This window comes from Lissotriton helveticus, chromosome 7 (genome assembly GCF_964261635.1).
Source record: "Lissotriton helveticus chromosome 7, aLisHel1.1, whole genome shotgun sequence".
NCBI lineage: Eukaryota > Metazoa > Chordata > Amphibia > Caudata > Salamandridae > Lissotriton > Lissotriton helveticus.
The window spans coordinates 192,423,582-192,442,118 of record NC_136068.1 but is presented as its reverse complement, the minus strand read 5'-3'; the positions used below and the strand labels follow the sequence as shown (position 1 = coordinate 192,442,118).

The following is an 18,537-nucleotide window of genomic DNA, read 5'->3' as shown; positions in this document are numbered from 1 at the left end:
AAGAATCATTCAGGTGATCTAAATATGTATTGGCGTGTAGTTCCTATGAAACCTCTATAGGATCTGCACGTTTAGACAACATACACTGTAGGATTGGTGTCAGACTGATTCTAGACACCTCCAACGGGTATGTTGGCCTGTGTACCAGCTATCTCACAGTGCTACTAGAAACTCCTCTTACCAAGGATAGAATAGTTCTTGTCAACTATCGAACATGGCAACCCAGATCCCTCAGGACTGTGGAAACAGTGTAAACCTTTTCGCTCAGTCACTCGTGCTCACTTAGTCTCAGAGAGATACACAGAATAAATGGTATGGGCTTTTTCAATAAGCATTTATTGAACAGTCGCTATTCTAGTGTAAAATAGGTGTGCTGAAACAATCACTAGCAAGTAATAGATATAAATGATTAGAAGCACTAAGAAAGTAAAAAGATGGTAGATTTCTACCATTTTGCTATAACCATAAATACAGGCAAGTATATAAAATACATGACAATAAAATCCCTACTCATACGATGCAATCCTAACTAGATGTCCCTAAGTGTACATAGCATGTATGTTTGTGTTTAGCCAAGAATCCCTCTAGGATAAAGTCAACCCCATTACCAGAAGTGAGAGACTGTGGAACCCTGTCTCGGTCTCGAGTTGGACACCCCTCAAGGGATATTAGATCACTGCGAGCTGTAGTAGCTGCATGCAGGAACCTCAGCTTCTCGCGTCAGTGTGTCGACATGAAAGTCCTGATCTCCTCTCTTGTGTCCTTGTCTCAGCAAGATGTGATGTTTAAATACCCAAAGGTCTCCCCGGGGGTACTACCTTGCTGTGCCACTGTCGGAACTTAGAATGGCATCAGGAATGAACTTTGTACATAGTTATGCAGGAGATGGAAGTCCTGCTGAGTTTCCAAGAATCCTCATGCATAATGAATGAGGCTACTAGGGAAATCCCGCGTTCTGTGTGCAGTGACGTATCTAGGTAAAAGGTCAGTCCCCAAGAACCGTTGTGTGTAATGTAGGGGAGGATATAGTTGATGTTACCTGAGCCTATATTGGGGTACCTATATGAAATATAACAGTATTTAATGTAAGTTTGTTTTCTGTCCATGTGCTTTCACTTTGCCATCATAGGCGAAGTTGCTTGCAGTACATCTCAATAAACATTATGTATCTCTTCAATCTGATAGAGACCTCTAGCCGCAGATTCCTTACTTTAGAATCCACCCCCAGGTGCTAGACTCAATCCGGAACTCTTTCCATAGCACGTCTGCATATGGGAAGAGGGCGCCGTGCAACTAGACATCAGCATCACACACCCAATGTGATGTCGACTGAGTCAATATAATCCCCCTCGCCAATGTCCATTCCTTCCATTCTGCGCTTGCAACGCAGTTAGTGGGCAATATTCGGCCTGTCTCAACATTTTGTCCAGGAAACAGTGTAATTTGTTTTGTGATGTCTTCAGGGTTTAAGCCCTGTGGATCATATGCCAGACCTACTTTACCACAGATCCTTGTTTGTGGTGCCTTGGAGAACACCATGACTTCGAGGTGTGTGGTTCATGTCGGCATCTTTGGCTGAAGGCATTGAGAGAGCATCACATAAAACTTCTGGCAGAGTGAGTATCAGAGGCTCAGCGGCATTGTCAATCCTCATAAAATTCGAGAGACCGACTGAGGAGACGTTCACGCCATCTCCCAACTTTGAGTTCTGGAGCATTCACAGAAGTCTACACCGCGCCTCCCTAAATTTCCTGAAAAAGAGGCGAGACTAGCCCATATGCGGGAGCATTACAATTGCTTGCATAAAGTCTTTGGACCCCCGTGTGCTTTCTAGTCGCAAGGAGGGTAGAGATGCCCTGACTATCCTCACTGGTAGGTTCGCCCTCAGTGAAAGTTGGGCCGTCTGAATCCATTATCGGATTGACGCCGAGCCCATTACTCTATCCAATGTTGATGCGACACAGCAACAGCACCAGACTGCGTTGGCAGTTGCACTAATGGAGCCGTCTGCTTTAGACCGCTCTCCATCTGCCCGTAGTCAGCCTGTCAATGTTTTCCCTATGGGACTACACAGTTCTGACGGTGAAGAGGGGGCTGTAAGCCATCAAGTCCAGTCTCTGTTGGACGAAAATTGGCTGACTGAACTGGGTGAGGCTAGTGGGCTTGAGTTCTCTCCAGTTTCAGATTTACTTTCTCCACCTGGTATAGCAATAGAGGTGAGTTCATCTTCTGCTGATGTACTGAGGAGTGCAGCTGTAGTCTTAGGTTGCTAGTTTCCCTCAGTGGAATTATTCACAGACCCTTTAGTGGATGTTCCAAGGTTAGATAGCAGTGGAGCCTTTACTCCCTTATAATGAGTCTCTATATGACATTTTGTTAGGGGCTTTGCCGAAACCTGTTACAGGAGCGCCAGTTGACTGGGCTGTAGCTCATAGACATCGACCTGCCCCTGGGGACCCAGTTTGTCTCTTGCATCATCCCACCACAAAAGCACTGGTGGTACTGTCTGCTACAGCTTTGCCAGAACCCTAGTGTCCGTTCTTTCGTACCACCAAATAAAGAGTCTAGATGGCTGGAACACTGTGGAAGGTATATAGTGTCTTCTGTCAGGTCAGCCTTGAGATCGTTAAACACAGCATCTGTTTTGGGCAGATTTTCCCATGCATTATGGGACTCAGTGGCTTTTCTTTTCTATGAAGATGTTAATATACATTTGTACATGAGTAAAATATGTGTTTGCCTCATAACTTCTACTTTTTGTAGAAGGCTTTTATTACTATATCTACGAGACCAATATTTTCATCAATCAACTGTCTCTTCCAAGTGTTTGCAGTTTGGGTTCCCACTTTGCAGAGTGTTGTCTCTAGATGGAATATACAAAATCATTTGGATTCTTTTTTTGTAATATAATCCTTTAAAACGTTCCGGTTTAAGTATGGGAATCCCTTTCTGGATCATCTGTAGATGGGTAGTAGGGGTCACATACTAACCTTGGTTTTTGCTAGGCTATCAAGATTTCTTTTTCATACTTACTATCTTATTCAACTTTATGCTACTATTGCTTGATGGTGGTGTCTCAAGCAATTTGCATTACACTGCCTTTTTGGTTGGCTGTTACTTTCCTACGAGGTATGGTTTTCATACTGTTATGTCAGTATCGTCGGACTAATTACTCCACTTTATTTTATATCTATGTGTTATACTTTTTCTCTTGTTAATACGTAGTCGGTTATCTATTTTACTCCCATGTCAGTATACATCTTCGGGATAGCCTAGAGGTATTTGAATTCTCTCTTGTTGATTTTCCTAGGGATTAGACTGGTTCTATGCCAATAGTTGCTATTGTTATATTCAACTCTTTTTAATAGAGCATTTGTTATGCTTTCCCATGGTTGATGGTCCTTCCTGTGTTTACATAGCAGGTTTGGCTCAGATAGAACTCTATATGACAAAAGGGTATTGCTCAAAGGCATGAACTGCTGATGCTTGTTTCTCAAGTATCGAACACTCACTTCGAGTCTGGATATACAAGCAAATAGATTACATTTATAGGGTCATTTGGCAACATTTTCCTACTGTCATGGGTGACGTTATCCCCATGTTTTTATGTCTTTTCTTACTGTGTTCGCCTCTGTGGGGTTTATACTGTGAGCATGCATGGGTTTGGATCCTATTAAGGGTGTGAATAGTTTTCTATTCATATTGTTAGTTTGCTTCTACCACAGTTTGTCCTGCTAACATGGATAATTATTTATTCCCATGCTTTTTAATGTCTTATGACTTTACTTATCTGCGAATCCTTTCCACAGGTTTTTAATTTGTAGTATGTTATTGCTCACCTACACTAATATGAATATCCAGTCTTTTTCTCGTGCTCTAATCTGGTTTTGTTCTAATTAGGCAATTTTTAATAGTCTCAGTTTACAGGTATCAGATTCTAAAGTAAGAAATCTGTGGCTAGATGTCTCGATCAGATGAACAAGTTAACGCATTATCTGGTAGAGACAGGATCTAACCGCAGATTCCTTAATGATCCTCCCATCCTCCCCGCTCTCTGAACTGATTCCTCTTTGGTCTCAGCGATTTTGTTATGAAATTCACATACGGAAAAAAAAAACTCAGTATGTGAGGGTGTCTTTTATTTCTGATAGATACATCTGCCTTGTGGATTCCTCACCTTGTAAATATCCCTCTTGCGTCAGCAACGTTCGGAATTTTTCTTCGTAGCACGCCGGCGTGGACGACGTCATAGGAACGCGGCATCGCACGCGACTCAGTCTGACGTCACCGACCCCTTATTAGGCCTACGTTGGCGTGATGACATCAGTTCACTTTTTTCCGCGTCGTCGACGCTAAAGGTTTCAGGGATCTTCTGTGGTTACAGATAGAGACTTTGTTGCTTTTTGTCTGTTACTGTTTCTGTTCTTCGTCGAGGATGTCGTCGAAGAAGACTGTTTTCAAGCAGTGTGGCTCGTTTACCCGAATGATGTTGATTACCGATCCACACGAAGATTGCTTATGGTGTTTAGGATCGGATCATGACGTCAAGGGCTGTCGATCCTGCTCAAAGATGAATCCGAAGGCTCTGAGAGAGCGGGAGGCTAAACTTCTATTAGCCAAGATAAAAGGTAAAGAAGCCGGTAGATCTTCGAGATCAAGACACTCCAGATCGAGGCCGAAGTCAAGATCAAAGTCGCAATTGAAGTCGCGATCGAGGGCCAGATCGGAGTCGGCGTCGAAGTCAGCTTCTGGGCATGCTTCGGGTGCCTCGAAGAGAAAACATAAGAGGAAGAAGCATAGTTCTCACCATCATTCGGGGTCATCGGACTCGAAGAAGAGGTCTTCTCGGAAACATCACAAGGATTTTGTGTCTCCGTCTCCTGCTGGTGGAACCACGCCGATACGGTCTCGAGAACATACACCGGAGCCGGAGTTGGATCCGAATCCGGCTTCGGGCCAGTCTTCGGAGCATGAAGAGGTCGTGGATGTTCCTCAGTCACCGACTCCGGAGGATGACCTGGAAGGTCAAAAAGGTCAGGAGGAACCGAATCCAGAACAATCTCCTGCGGAGCCGTCAATGGGTTCATACCCTTCCTTTCCTGGTCCTGGTCAGGACCCTTCGCATTTCCTAAATGCTATGTTTGGAGTATATGCGAGGGCAATGTACCCCACTGGAGCACCTACGGGTCCCATGGGTCCTTTGTCTTTTAACTTGGGTGTCCCCCAAGCTTATGCACCGGCGCCCTTTCTGCCTTTTATGCCGACTCCATATCCTTCTTGGATCGGTACGGCGCCGCCGAGGTCATCGACTCCACACACGGCTTCGCCGGCTCCGGAGCGACCTCGAAGTTTGCATCGTGGCTCGACGCCAGTTCCTGTTTCTCAGCCAACTGTTGTCCCAGCTTCTTGTTTGACTCCGGCTCCGACTCCGTCGGAGTCGTTACCGGATCCGTCGACTTCGATCCGTCTGGAGTGGTCGAGGCGTAGAGCCCAACGTCTCTTGGAGCAGAAGGAGTATGGGGAACCTGAAGTGGAGGAAGGCGAACTTCAGGAACATGAGGATTGCTTTGAGGATCTACATAGTGCAAGCAGTCTTGAACATTCTCCTGAATGGGGGTTGCCTGTTGTTTCTGATGCGCCCTCTAGGGATGTAGTGCCATACCATATGGTAATCAGAAAGGCTGCTGAGTTGCTGAACTTAACTTTACCAACAGTAGAGTTCAAATCTAATATCCTTAGAGAAGTTTTACATTCGCCTTCTTCAGTCATTGAGCCGACTCTACCATTCACTGAGGCTCTGACCGAGCCGATTCTAGAAGTTTGGAAAAAGTCTTTATCTGCACCTGCGGTGTCTAGATCGGTGGCGAGGCGTTATAGGGTGGCTCCTGGAGACCCTGAGTTCTTATCATCTCACCCTTCGCCGGAGAGTATGGTGGTGCAGGCCGCTTGTGCGAACAGATCAGCAGGCTCTTTTCCCCAGGTTCCTGGAGATAAAGACTCCAAGAAGTTGGATCAAGCCGCTAAGAAGGTTTTCTCCTCAGGTAGCATGGCTTTAAAATCAACAAATGCTACTTGCTTACTAGGAAGTTATGTGCATGCCTTGATGGACTCGGTCAAGCAATTGTCAGCTAAGCTTCCGGAGGAGGACAGGATAAACTTTAATGAGGTTGTTTTGGACACTCAGGCCGCAGCCCGCCAGGTTATTCAGAGTGGCATGGACACAGCAGACTCTGTGGCTAGAGTGATGGGTTCTTCAGTGGCTACCAGAAGAGCTGCTTGGCTAAAGTCCTCAGAGTTTTCCGCTGATGTACAGGCTACTCTTTTGGATTTGCCTTTTGACGGAGTTGGCCTCTTTGGGAAGAAAGCGGATGCGGCTTTAGAAAGGTTCAAAGATAGCCGGGCGACGGCTAGGTCTTTGGGCTTGCAAGCGAAAGGCACAGCCACCAGGAAGTTCAGAGGCTTTGGCAGGTCCTCCTTTCGTTCCTTCAAACAAGGCCAGCAGCAACAGCAGCAACAGAACCCTCTGTACAAGTCTTACAGAGGTAGACAGAAGGGTCGTGGACGTGGACGTCAGGCCTCTTCCTCCTCTACTTCCTCCTCTAATACCCACCCCCCACCTACATCAGCAAAGCAGCCCTAGATCCGCCATTCCGGATCATGCGGGTCCGGTAGGGGGTCTGCTTACTCATTTTCTACGGGATTGGGAATCGGTTACATCAGATCTTTGGGTTCTCAATCTCGTAGAAAATGGGTATGCTCTTCCTTTCCAGGAGTTCCCTCCCAATTTCCCTCCTTGCCAAGGTTATTGTTCGGAGGACCACCTGCTTCTCCTGCAGGAAGAAGTCCTGGCACTGTTCAGAAAGGGTGCGATAGAGGTGGTTCCGGAGCAGGAGAGGAGTCGGGGGTGCTACTCCCGGTATTTCCTGATCCCCAAAACGGATGGCAGACTTCGGCCAATCCTGGATCTCAGGATCTTCAACTTGTATCTGAAACAAGAAAAGTTCAAGATGCTCACTCTTGCCTAGGTTCTTCAGGAGCTGTTGGAAGAAGACCGGATGGTGTCGATCGACTTGCAGGATGCGTATTGTCACATCCCCATCCTGAAGTCGCACAGGAAGTATCTCCGTTTTACGGTGGGATCGCAAAACTACCAGTTTGCGGTCCTTCCGTTTTTGGACTTACTACTGCACCTCGAGTTTTCACCAAGGTGATGGCAGTGGTGGCGGCACATCTCAGAAGGTCGGGAATACCTGTATTTCCGTATCTGGACGACTGGCTGATCAAAGCAGAGTCGCCAGAGAAGGTGCTCCTTCATCTGCAGGAGACAACTCGGTTGTTGCACAGGTTGGGTTTTTCGATAAATGTACCCAAGTCTCACCTGGTGCCCTCCCAGCGCAACCTGTTCATAGGTGCAGTACTGGACACTACTGTATGTCGTGCATTCCCTCCATCTCAAAGGATTCGCGACATACAGGAGATGATTCCTTTATTCTACAATGGAGCGGTCGTTCCAGTCCTGAAGGTCCTTCGTCTGCTCGGTCTGATGGCTTCTTGCATTCTGTTGGTCAACCATGCACGCTGGCACATGAGGGCACTCCAGTGGTGCCTCCGCAGGCAGTGGTATCAGCACAACGGAGATCTCAGGGAGTCTGTGAGGATCTCCAGAGAAACTGCAGCGGATCTGTCATGGTGGAGCGTGGAAGGCAATCTGTCTCAGGGAAAGCCTTTTCAACTACCTCCATCGGTTGCCACAGTGATAACGGATGCATCCACTCTCGGGTGGGGTGCTCATCTGGGGGATCTGGAGGTCAAGGGTCTTTGGTCTCCAGAGGAAAGGTTGTTTCACATCAACCTTCTAGAGTTGCGGGCGATACGTCTGGCGCTCAAGGCCTTCCTCCCTTTCCTTCGCGGTCAGTCGGTTCAAGTCCTGACGGACAACACGACTGCGATGTGGTATATCAACAAGCAGGGAGGAGTAGGGTCGCAGTGTCTTTGCAAAGAGGCTCTGCAGCTCTGGTCCTGGGTTCAGGACCACCAGATTTGTCTAATGGCAAATCATCTGGCCGGAGTTCTGAAAGTACATGCAGACGTTCTCAGTTGGCAGTTCTCTGCCGACCACGAGTGGAGGCTCCATCCGGAGGTTGTTCGCGACATCTTTCAGATGTGGGGGACTCCTCAGGTGGACCTGTTCGCCACTCGCGAAAATGCTCACTGCCTGTCATTCTGCAGTCTCCAGTATCCGATGCAAGGAGCACTGGGGGACGCGTATCAGTTGAGTTGGGACTAGAGACTCCTTTACGCATTTCCTCCCACACCCTTGATTCCTCGGGTTCTGAGGAAGATTCGCCAGGACCGGGCCCAAGTCATTTTGGTCGCCCAGATTGGCCAAGAAGGGTGTGGTACACGGACCTACTCCACCTCTCCTCTCACCCGCCGCTCCATCTCCCTCTCAGGGCAGACCTCCTCTCTCCGATGGAGGGGCAGGTTCTACACCCCCACCTCCAGACATTACACCTTCATGCCTGGAGATTGAACAGGGCAACCTGAACTCTTTTTCTCTCCCTCACGATGTGGTGGATGTCATTCTTTCGGCCAGGCGTGACTCCACCAAGTCCATCTATTCGTATAGATGGTCTAAATTTGTTGTTTGGTGTAGGGAGAAGGCTGTTGATCCTTTGAGGGCTCATCTGTCTGATATTTTGCAATTTGCTCTCTTTGGCGCAGCAAGGTTTTGCTGTTGCCACTGTCAAAGGTTACCTTTCGGCGTTATCTGCATTTCTCTGCTTGCCGGACCAGCCATCTCTTTTTAAATCTCCAGTGGCTTTGAAGTTTCTGAAGGGCCTCACAAATAAGTTCCCTCCTTCTCCATTTGTCGTGCCTCAGTGGGATTTAAATCTTGTTTTGACTTTCTTGATGGGTTCTCCTTTTGAACCCTTACACAAGTGTCCCATGAGGCTTTTGTCTTTCAAGACGGTCTTCTTAGTAGCAATCACCTCGGCAAGGAGAGTGAGTGAGCTTCAAGCTCTTAGTTCTAAGCCCCCATTCCTGACCATTCATGCTGAACGAATGGTTCTTAGGACCAGGGCTGCTTTTCTGCCTAAGGTGGTAACTCCCTTCCATCTAGGACAGTCCATTACCCTTCCTACCTTCTATCCTCCCCTCACCCTTCTAAGGAGGAAGAGAGACTGCACCGTCTGGACCCTAAGAGGGCGGTGTCTTTTTATCTGGACAGAACTAAAGACTTACGGATGGACGACCAGCTGTTTGTTGGTTTTGCTGGCTGTCGGAAGGGCAGAGCGGTGCACAAGTGCACACTTTCCAGGTGGATAATCCTGTACATCAAGATTTGCTACTCCCTGGCGGGTAAGGACCCTCCTGAGGGTATAAGAGCTCATTCTACCAGGGCTAGGTCTGCTACTTCTGCATTGTCTAGAGGTGTACCTGTTGAGGACATTTGCAGAGCCGCGACTTGGGCCTCCCTCCACACTTTCGCGAAGCATTACTGCTTGGATACCGAGGTGAGGAGGGACGGCCACTTCGCGCGTTCTGTCCTCCAAGATTTCCTGGTGTAGCAGTGTGGACACCCTCCTCCGGGAGTGGGGACTGCTGTGGGACTCTATTCACAAGGTGAGGAATCCACAAGGCAGATGTATCTATCAGAAGAACAAGTTACTTACCTTCGGTAACGCTTTTTCTGGTAGATACGGTATCTGCCTGTGGATTCCTCACTGACCCACCCTGCTCCCCGTTGTCCACTCTGCTATACCTGGGTTTATTTGTATACTTCTTTGTATATTTCTTTGTATATTTATTGGGTTTTTGATACCTTTGTTACGCACTATGTGTGCTATTTTGGTTTGTATGTACTATGTACACTGTATATATGTATATTTCCTGTCATTGGTCCGTCCGGGTGCCTCGAAGGCACGGAAAAAAGGGCGGAACTGATGTCATCACGCCGACGTAGGCCTAATAAGGGGTCGGTGACGTCAGACGTAGTCGCGCGCGATGCCACGTTCCTATGACGTCGTCCACGGCGGCGTGCTACGAAGAAAAAATGCAGAACGTTGCTGACGCAAGGGGGATATTCACAAGGTGAGGAATCCACAGGCAGATACTGTATCTACCAGAAAAAGCGTTACCGAAGGTAAGTAACTTGTTCTTTAGCACACTGTTTCAATAGGCAGTTTCTATATGTGGCTCCACTTTTTGAGGACCTAAAATAGTCATAGTAAAAACTGACGTCAGTGAGAGAGTTATATGGAATCCGTCAACGTCATAATGACCATCCTCCTGTTATGCATGTGACAATGAATCGAAGCGGAGTAGATTACATAGTGGCTCTCTGAATGGGTGGGGAGTGTTCCATCTCAATAGGAGGGGGGCGTATCCCTTCGAAGGAAGAAGGAGGTAAAGGGTTCTCAGATGTCACCCAGTCGAGCCCACAGTGACCTTAAGTCCCAACATGCAGAGAGTTGTTAATTACAATATATGATATCAGTGGGCCAGTTTTGGGCCATAAGGGCCTGCGACCTACCCAGTGGATTGCCACTCTGCACTTGGCCAGTAGAAGCATCAGTGCAGCTAATCTGTGAAATTCGCATGGTAGGTACGTCCTTCACATAGCCAAGCGCCCAGTGATCTGAGAAAGGGGAATGTACACGCTAATGACATCCTCTAATGTATGGAAAAATTCGGTCCAGAAGATAGCAACCATTGAATGCTGCCACGCAAGGTGCATGAAAACTGCATGGGGTGCATGGCAGCGCTGGCAGTGAGTCTGGGGTGAGCCCCATCTGGAATAATTGTGTGTGTATGCGGTATAGGCGATGTAAACATGTAAAGTGTAGGTGGAGTCGGTAATAGGGTGATAGCATTACAAGTTGGTTACTGCAAAAGGACCATTGGACGTTAGTCGAGGGGTGCCATGGTCCGCATACCAGGCTTCCCGAGCCTTTGGGATGGACTCCGGAGCAGATTGTTGCATGTGGAGAAAAAGGCGGGTAATCAACTTGCGTTGTGATACAGTAGTGTGGAAGGCGAACAATAAATGGGAGAGCGGACACTCCTGTCTTGTGCCCCGTGTGACTTGAAAGGGTTCCGATATGAACCAGTTGAGGCGCAATCGAGCAGCCTGAAGGGTATATAGGAGTTGGATATGTGCTATAAACCTAGTACCCAGACCCAGCCTCTGCAGTAGTGGTAAGTGGTATGCCCATTCCAATGAATCAAACGCCTTTGTGGTGTCTAGCAGTGCATCTGCAGCTGTGATCTGTGGATGCAAGTGGTGCGTCAGTGCAAAAAGTGCTCGAAGGTTATGGAATGTTGACCTCCTGGGGATGAAGCAGGATTGTCAGGTCACACCATCACAGGCAGCAGTAATTGCAATCTGTTTGCTAAAACCTTGGCAAATATCTTATTGTCAGTGTTTATAAGAGACAGAGGGCGGTAAGAATAGCACTGATCTGCTGGTTTTTCAGGTTTAAGATGTGTGGCTATGACGGCCTCTCTCCAGGATGGAGGAAGAGCTCCCGTGTCTAAGGCATCCTGGTACATGTTGAGGAGCCTGAGGGCTAGGAGCTGGGAGTATTCTTTGTAATAAGCTGCAGTCAGCCTGTCAAGGCCCGGAGCCTTGTCCGCGGGTAGTCCAGCAATAACCTGGTGTATTTCTTCCACAGTGATGGGGGACTTCAGAAATTCTCTATGTGCATTAGATAGCCAAACCAACTGTATGGTATCCAAATATGAATGGAGGTTTATGGCATCCTCAACCGGGGTAGGGGATTAGAGGCGGGCAAAATCCGCAGACATGATTTGAAGATCAGAAGGGGAGAAGCAATACTGCTCCTCTGTTTTCCCAGAGTTCCGATGTATAGGCTGAGGCGTGAGGCTTTGCATGGTCATCTGTGGTACATTTCTTGAGTTTTTGACCATCCCCTGTTCAAAGGTAGGTTAGCAATTAAACCAATGTCCAACAGCCTGATTCATCAACGGGACGTTTTGCGTGGCCCTAATAGCGATTAATAGCAACTCGCTATCAAGGACACACAAAACGGTAATCATGAAAAATTTAGAGAAAGTAAAGCGAATCGCACGCGGGCGCTAATACCGGTTGCGATTATCGAAAATCGCATAAAATACGCTATTCCCGGCTACATCCGTGTCGGAATTGTGAATTCTCTAATAGCGAGTTCGTCAATAGCGGGACAGCAAATAGCGCGAGATCGGGAAAACGGGAAGTCGCATGTTGAGCACAGCGATGACATCACAACCAGGAAGCAGCCAGGGCCCACCCCCATTCACCACAGTGAGGCAGACCTTGAGTCAGCAATTGGTAGAGCTCCTGCAATTCTGTTTGGATACAAGCCAGAAATTACAGTGCAGCAATGTCTGAGGATGCAGTTCCTGGGCCCAGCAACACCACAGGGCGGAAGAGAAAGTTAAAATTCTCCGAGCAGGAGCTGTAGCATTTAATAGAAGGGGTGGTGGCCAACCACTCAAAACTGTTTGGGAAGGACTCTAGGAGGTTGGCGGAACAGGAAAAACGCAGGATCTGGCAGGGTATAGCGTCCACGGTGAACTCCGTGGGTGTGGCTGATAGGTCACTGGACGAACTCAAAAAACGCTGGTACGACCTCCGAGGTCGTGCCAAAGAGAGGGTGGCTTAGCGCCTTGGAGAGTCATCGGGCACTGGAGGGGGAGAACCTACAGTCCTTCCAAACACCCCCATGGAGGACCATGTAGAGAACACCCTGGAGACAGAGGCGATCATCGGAGTGACTCATCTGGACTCATCCCGCCTCACCCAAGTCAACCAAGGTAAGTGGCATGCGACTGCGACCCTGTCCCCTATGAATGTCCATGACCAATTAGCCTCCCATATTGTTCCATAGTCATGCCATCGTTCCACATCAGGTAATGCCCTGAAGCATTGTGGGACATGTAGTGTTGCCACAATGTAGATGTACCACAATGCAGCCAGACAGGTTCCAAAGTACGCAAAGCCATAGCCAGTCAGGGAATGTCACCCAGCATGCATGTAGCAACTGCACGTGTGACAGATACATGCAACTAATGAACGTCCACTTCCCCTCACAGGTGGTGCAGACAGCAGCGACAGCAAGAGGCTGCAAATAGATGAGGAGGCACAGGATGAGGAGGAGGTGCCGCCACATACACAGCCACCAGCCCCTGCCCCAGCAACTACTCCAGCAGCCAGGTCCACCACCAGTGTGCCTCCAGCGTCTGGCGCAGCAACTACTCCCGCAGCCAGGTCCACCACCAGGGTGCCTCCTGCGTCTGGCGCAGCAACTACTCCCGCAGTCAGGTCCACCACCAGTGTGCCTCCTGCGTCTGGCGCAGCAACTACTCCCGCAGCCAGGTCCACCACCAGGGTGCCTCCTGCGTCTGGCCCAGCAACTACTCCCGCAGCCAGGTCCACTACCAGGGTGCCTCCAGCCCCTGCCGCACCAACAACGCCTGCCGTGACACCACCAGCAGCTGGTGCTTCAACATCAGGGCCTGCGACAGCGGCAACACAGCGGCCACCCACTGTGTCAGGCCAGCAGAGCATGCGTGGCAGGCCTCGCCTGCAGACCAATGCACCTATCAGCAGGAGGGGGAATGGACAGGAGCTGGTGAGAGTGAGCGTGGAAAGACGCATGCTCCGTATACATCAGCTGCAAGCACGCCAGCAAGGTGCCATACAGCTACAGCTGTACAACATTGGGCGCAATGTTGCCGGAGTGGGGGACCGGATGGACCGCATGACGGCAGCCATGGAAGGTGTGGGGGAGGGAATGGCCAGCATGACTGCAGCCATGGCAGGTGTGGGGGAGGGTATGGCCCGCATGACTGCAGCCATGGAGGCCAGCACTGCTGCAAATACATCGCAGCGCAACGCAGCGCAACGCAGCACGCCGCCGCCACCGGCAGCTATTGACCCGGCTGACCGCCTACACCAGGTCCAATTATATCATAAGCAATGCCACATCACAGTTGTCGCGGCGGTCCCTTGCGCAGCAGCAGCAGCTCATCCAGTGCTGCGAGGATGTGGCCAGGGTCCTTGAGCACCTGACCAGTGCCGTGACAGCACTACACCCTCCTGCTCTACCTGCCACTGTTGGGGGTGATGATGCCAGTGAGGGGACATCGAGTGTGAGCAGCCACTCTGCCTCACACGTAGGGGCACTCAGGCGCAGCACCAGGCCCACAGCAGCTGCACGTGCCTTGGATGAGCCACAGAGGCGCTTGGGTGGTACGCGCAGGAGGCGCACATGACTTCTTTTGACTCTTACAGGCACAGGCTGAGTATAAGCCTGCCCTGTCCTTTCACACAGCAGTATGCTGAAATACTGTTAGCAATGACAACATTTAAAGTGGTACCATTATTGTGAATGAAACAATAATATTTATTTTAGCAGCACACATTGGCGTAGTGTCATTATTACTTTTTGCATGCATTTGTGATTTGTGGGGTGAGGGAAGAGGGTGCATTAGAAACTGTTCAGTGTGATGTGGTTGCGACGTCTGTGGCCTTCAGCTGGATTCTCCCCGCGTGCATGGCGCGCATGTGCAGGTGGCCGGTCGTCCCCTTCAGATTCACTGCCAGAGATGTCGACAGGTATCCGGCGCTTGGTTGCAATGTTATGTAGTATTGCGCAGACAGCTACAATGCGGCAGCACACTGCAGGACTGTAATACATGGCCCCACCTGTCTTGTGCAGTATGCGGAACCTGCTCTTGAGCAGCCCAAATGTCCTTTCTATACAATTCCTTGTCCGAATATGTGCAACATTGTAGCGCCGTTGCTGGGGTGTAGCAGGGTTGAGGTATGGGGTGAGGAGGTAATCACGGAGGGCGTAGCCACTGTCACCTGAATGAGAGGAGCAGAGGGGGAGTGCCTGTGCTGCGCTGCTACTTCATAGCAATGTGACATTGTCGACAAAGTGTACTTACCAAGTAGGTGTCCTTCCCCAAAGTCTCCCCTGGCCAGTCGTGTGTGGAGGCCGCTGTGCCGGAATATATAGGAGTCATGGGTACTCCCTGGGTACTGGGCCACAATGTCAGTGATGTATGTCTTGGCATTGCAGACCATCTGTATGTTGAGGGAGTGGTACGACTTGCGATTGCGGAACATATACTCCATGGCAGCTGGTGGGCAGATGGCGATGTGGGTACAGTCTATGCATCCAAGTACATGTGGAAAATGGGCTACATTGTAGAATTGTAGCTTTGTCAAGTCCAATTCCTGTTGGCTGGTGGGAAATTTGATGTGTCGGTGTAGTAAAGAAACTTATACCATCCTGAAGGACCTTCTCAACGTCCCCGTTCCCACCTCCAGAAACCCCCCAGACCCCAAAGCAGATCAGGAAAAATGCCATCAGCTAGCCAGCTTTTTCCAAGAAAAAATTCAAAAAATCCTGAACTCCATCCCACCATCTAACCTGAGCGGCACTGGCGACCCTCTCGACACTTTGATTTCCCCCAAACTGACTTCTTGGGGGCAAATATCTATCGAAGAAGTCGAGAACACGCTAAAAACTATCAAAAGCGGATCCCCTAGGGACCCCGCACCGCTGCGGTTCCTCAAGGAAGTAGCTCCCATTATCATCCCCCCCCTCACCCATTTGATTAATGCGTCTTTTCAACAGGGATTTGTCCCCCCGAGCTGGAAAGCAGCAGTTGTAAAAGCGCTCCTAAAGAAACCCTCCCTGGACCCAGTGGAATTGGCTAATTACAGACCAATATCCCTCCTCCCTGGGACCAGCAAGATCGCCGAGAAACTGGTGAACAAGAAACTTTCCCAGTTCCTGGAATCAAATAATCTGCTAAAAAATTCGCAGACTGGTTTTCGTCCAGGTCAGGGCACTGACATCGCCCTCCTGGCGGCGGTGGAGGAGGCCAGGGCACTACTAGACGTAGGGGGATCAGTGGCAGTGATCCTCCTCGACTTAAGTGCGGCCTTCGACACCGTCAATCACCAACTCCTGATCAAACGGCTCAAAAAGGTAGGAGTAGAAGGTACTGCCCTATCCTGGCTCTCCTCCTTTCTGGCCCAACGATCCTTTCAGATATGGGAAAATAACACCTGCTCCTCCGAAACACCCCTCCAATGTGGGGTACCCCAGGGCTCCTCCCTGAGCCCCACATTGTTTAACATATACATGGCTCCATTGGAGGAGATCGTCACCCCGTTCGGAGTGAGCATCATCAGTTATGCGGACGACACACAACTTGTCGTCTCCCTCTCCCACCCTAGTAAACAACCGGCGGACCTATTCAACTGCTTAACGCATGTACAAGGGTGGATGAACAATTCAGATTTAAAGCTGAATGGATCAAAGACGGAAATCCTCCTTCTGGGTCAGAAAGGACTCACCTTCCCCCTGGACACCTGGCCACCCTGTCTGGGTCTTCCCCCTGACCCAAAACAGGAAGTAAAAAGCCTGGGAGTATTGATCGAAACTGATCTTTCATTCACCACGCAGGCAAAAAAAGTAGCCGGTACCTGCTTCGGACTACTGAAATCTATGAGAAAGATCCTGCCCCTACTTCCACCCATATCCCAAAGACTTCTTGTTCAAGGCCTCATACTCTCCAGGCTCGACTACAGTAATGCAGTCTACCTGGGCGCACCTGAAGCAACCTTAAATAAACTTCAGAAAATCCAGAACGCGGCGGCCCGGATCCTCACCAACACCCCGGCCAGAGCTTCAGCCAAACCTGCTCTGAAACTCCTCCACTGGCTCCCAGTGAGGGAACGTGTGATTTTCAAAGTCCTTTGCCTAGCGCATAAGCTACTGCAGAATCAAGGCCCTCCTATTCTTAGGAAATTCATAAAGCCCTACAAAGCCTCCAGATCCCTTCGATCAGACACTGAATCCCTTATTATCCTGCCCAGATTCAAGAAAGCCCGCTCGGGTGGAAGACGCTTCTCGGTCCATACTGCACGCCTCTGGAATGCTCTTCCCCGAGACCTGAGGAAAGAACCCAATTACCTACGATTCAGGAAACGGCTCAAAGCCCATCTGTTTCCGTAATTTTTAACCCTCCCCTTCTGAATCTTGTCCTCCCCCCCCTCTCCGACGCCGAACCCACAGAAGTAGGGATCTTCAGCGCTGGGATACCTTAGGGTGACTACGCGCTCTATAAATTTTTTTTATAATAATAGCTGGGTAAGCATAGCGTCAACAAAAGTCTTGAGGCAGCGTGACATGGTGGGCTGGGATATCCCCCAGCAGCCGCTACTATCCCCTGGAAGCTCCCAGAGGCCAGGAGGTGCAGGCTACACAATACCTGCACATGTGTAGGCACCGCATTGGAACGCCTTGTTGGGTGCTGCTGCATCAGGGGGTTAAGGTCGTGTATTAGCTGCATTATCATTTCCCCATTCAGCCTGTATTTAGCATATATCTGCTCTCTGGTTTGGCCCAGCAAGGTGACCCGCTGGCGGAATATCCTCTCCTGGATCTGGCCTCTCCTCCGTGCTGCTCGCTGTAGCCTTCGCCGCCTGACGACCATGTACATTCCAGGCATTGTGGAACTCCTAATGCTGCTGCTGATTGTCCTTATGTGTGATTGGTCAGGCCTGAACCTGTTACTGATTGGCCAACGGTTTTTTGAAAAATATTTTTGAATGGCTTTTATGGTTACCACGTGCTTAGAGTTGTCCTTAATTTGCGCCGCGCAAACTGCGATTTTTGGGTTTTTCGCTATTTGCGGTTTTTCATGAATACCGATTGCGATTGTATAGCGATTTCGCAATTTATTTCGCAGGATCCGTGGTTTGTCGCATTTTCCGATTCGCTAATGCTCTCCTACCGGGATTCTGCGATTATTATTGCGAATTCGCTATTATGTGTTGGCGACTTGATGTTGAATGCCGATTACGGACATTGCGCCCGCAATTGCATTTTCGCAGCGATTGCGGGCGCAATTTTGCTTCATGAATCAGGCTGTAAGTCTTTTGTGCTTTCTTCTTGTTTCCTCGCTTGGTGCTATTCCCAGTTCTGTTGAGTTTGGATCTGTACGAGTTCCTCCCAACAAGAATCGCGAGTTTTGTCTGAAAAAGCGACAAATATCTCAAGCTTAAACATCTTAGAATGCGTTTGAGCTCAAAGAAATTTTATGAATTGTTGCTGTGTCTCTGATGTAAATTCAGGAAACTTGTTTTCTTTGCTGTCTTCAACAATTTGTTAACCATTCTGGCACACCAACCATCTCGGCCTGTATAGTGAAGTAGACAAGCCACTACTGTATGAATGAGGGCAACATAGCAGGGTGATGCGGATGGCAATCTATCTCGCCTTTCAATGCAATAACACTTTTTAAGTGCACCGGGTGAAACATAGTTTGAAAAGCATCTATCGAAGTATGGTTTCAGCGTGAGCCTTCAGTCCCCTCCAGCATTCTAAAATTACGTCTGGAGCTTCCTGTACTCCAGAAAGTGCACACCTCGTGAAGTTGCAAAATATGTTTTTGTTAACAATGGTGTAAAACTGGAGGTTTAAAAAAACACTCTTCGCTTCAATGGTG

General features: G+C 49.1%; 1 protein-coding gene across 1 annotated transcript in view; it reads left to right on the top strand.

The window, feature by feature from the left end:
• STK4 (serine/threonine kinase 4) overlaps nt 1-18,537 on the top strand; it is a 254,462-nt gene that overhangs the window by 134,088 nt on the left and 101,837 nt on the right. The gene's annotated exons all lie outside the window — the stretch shown is intronic.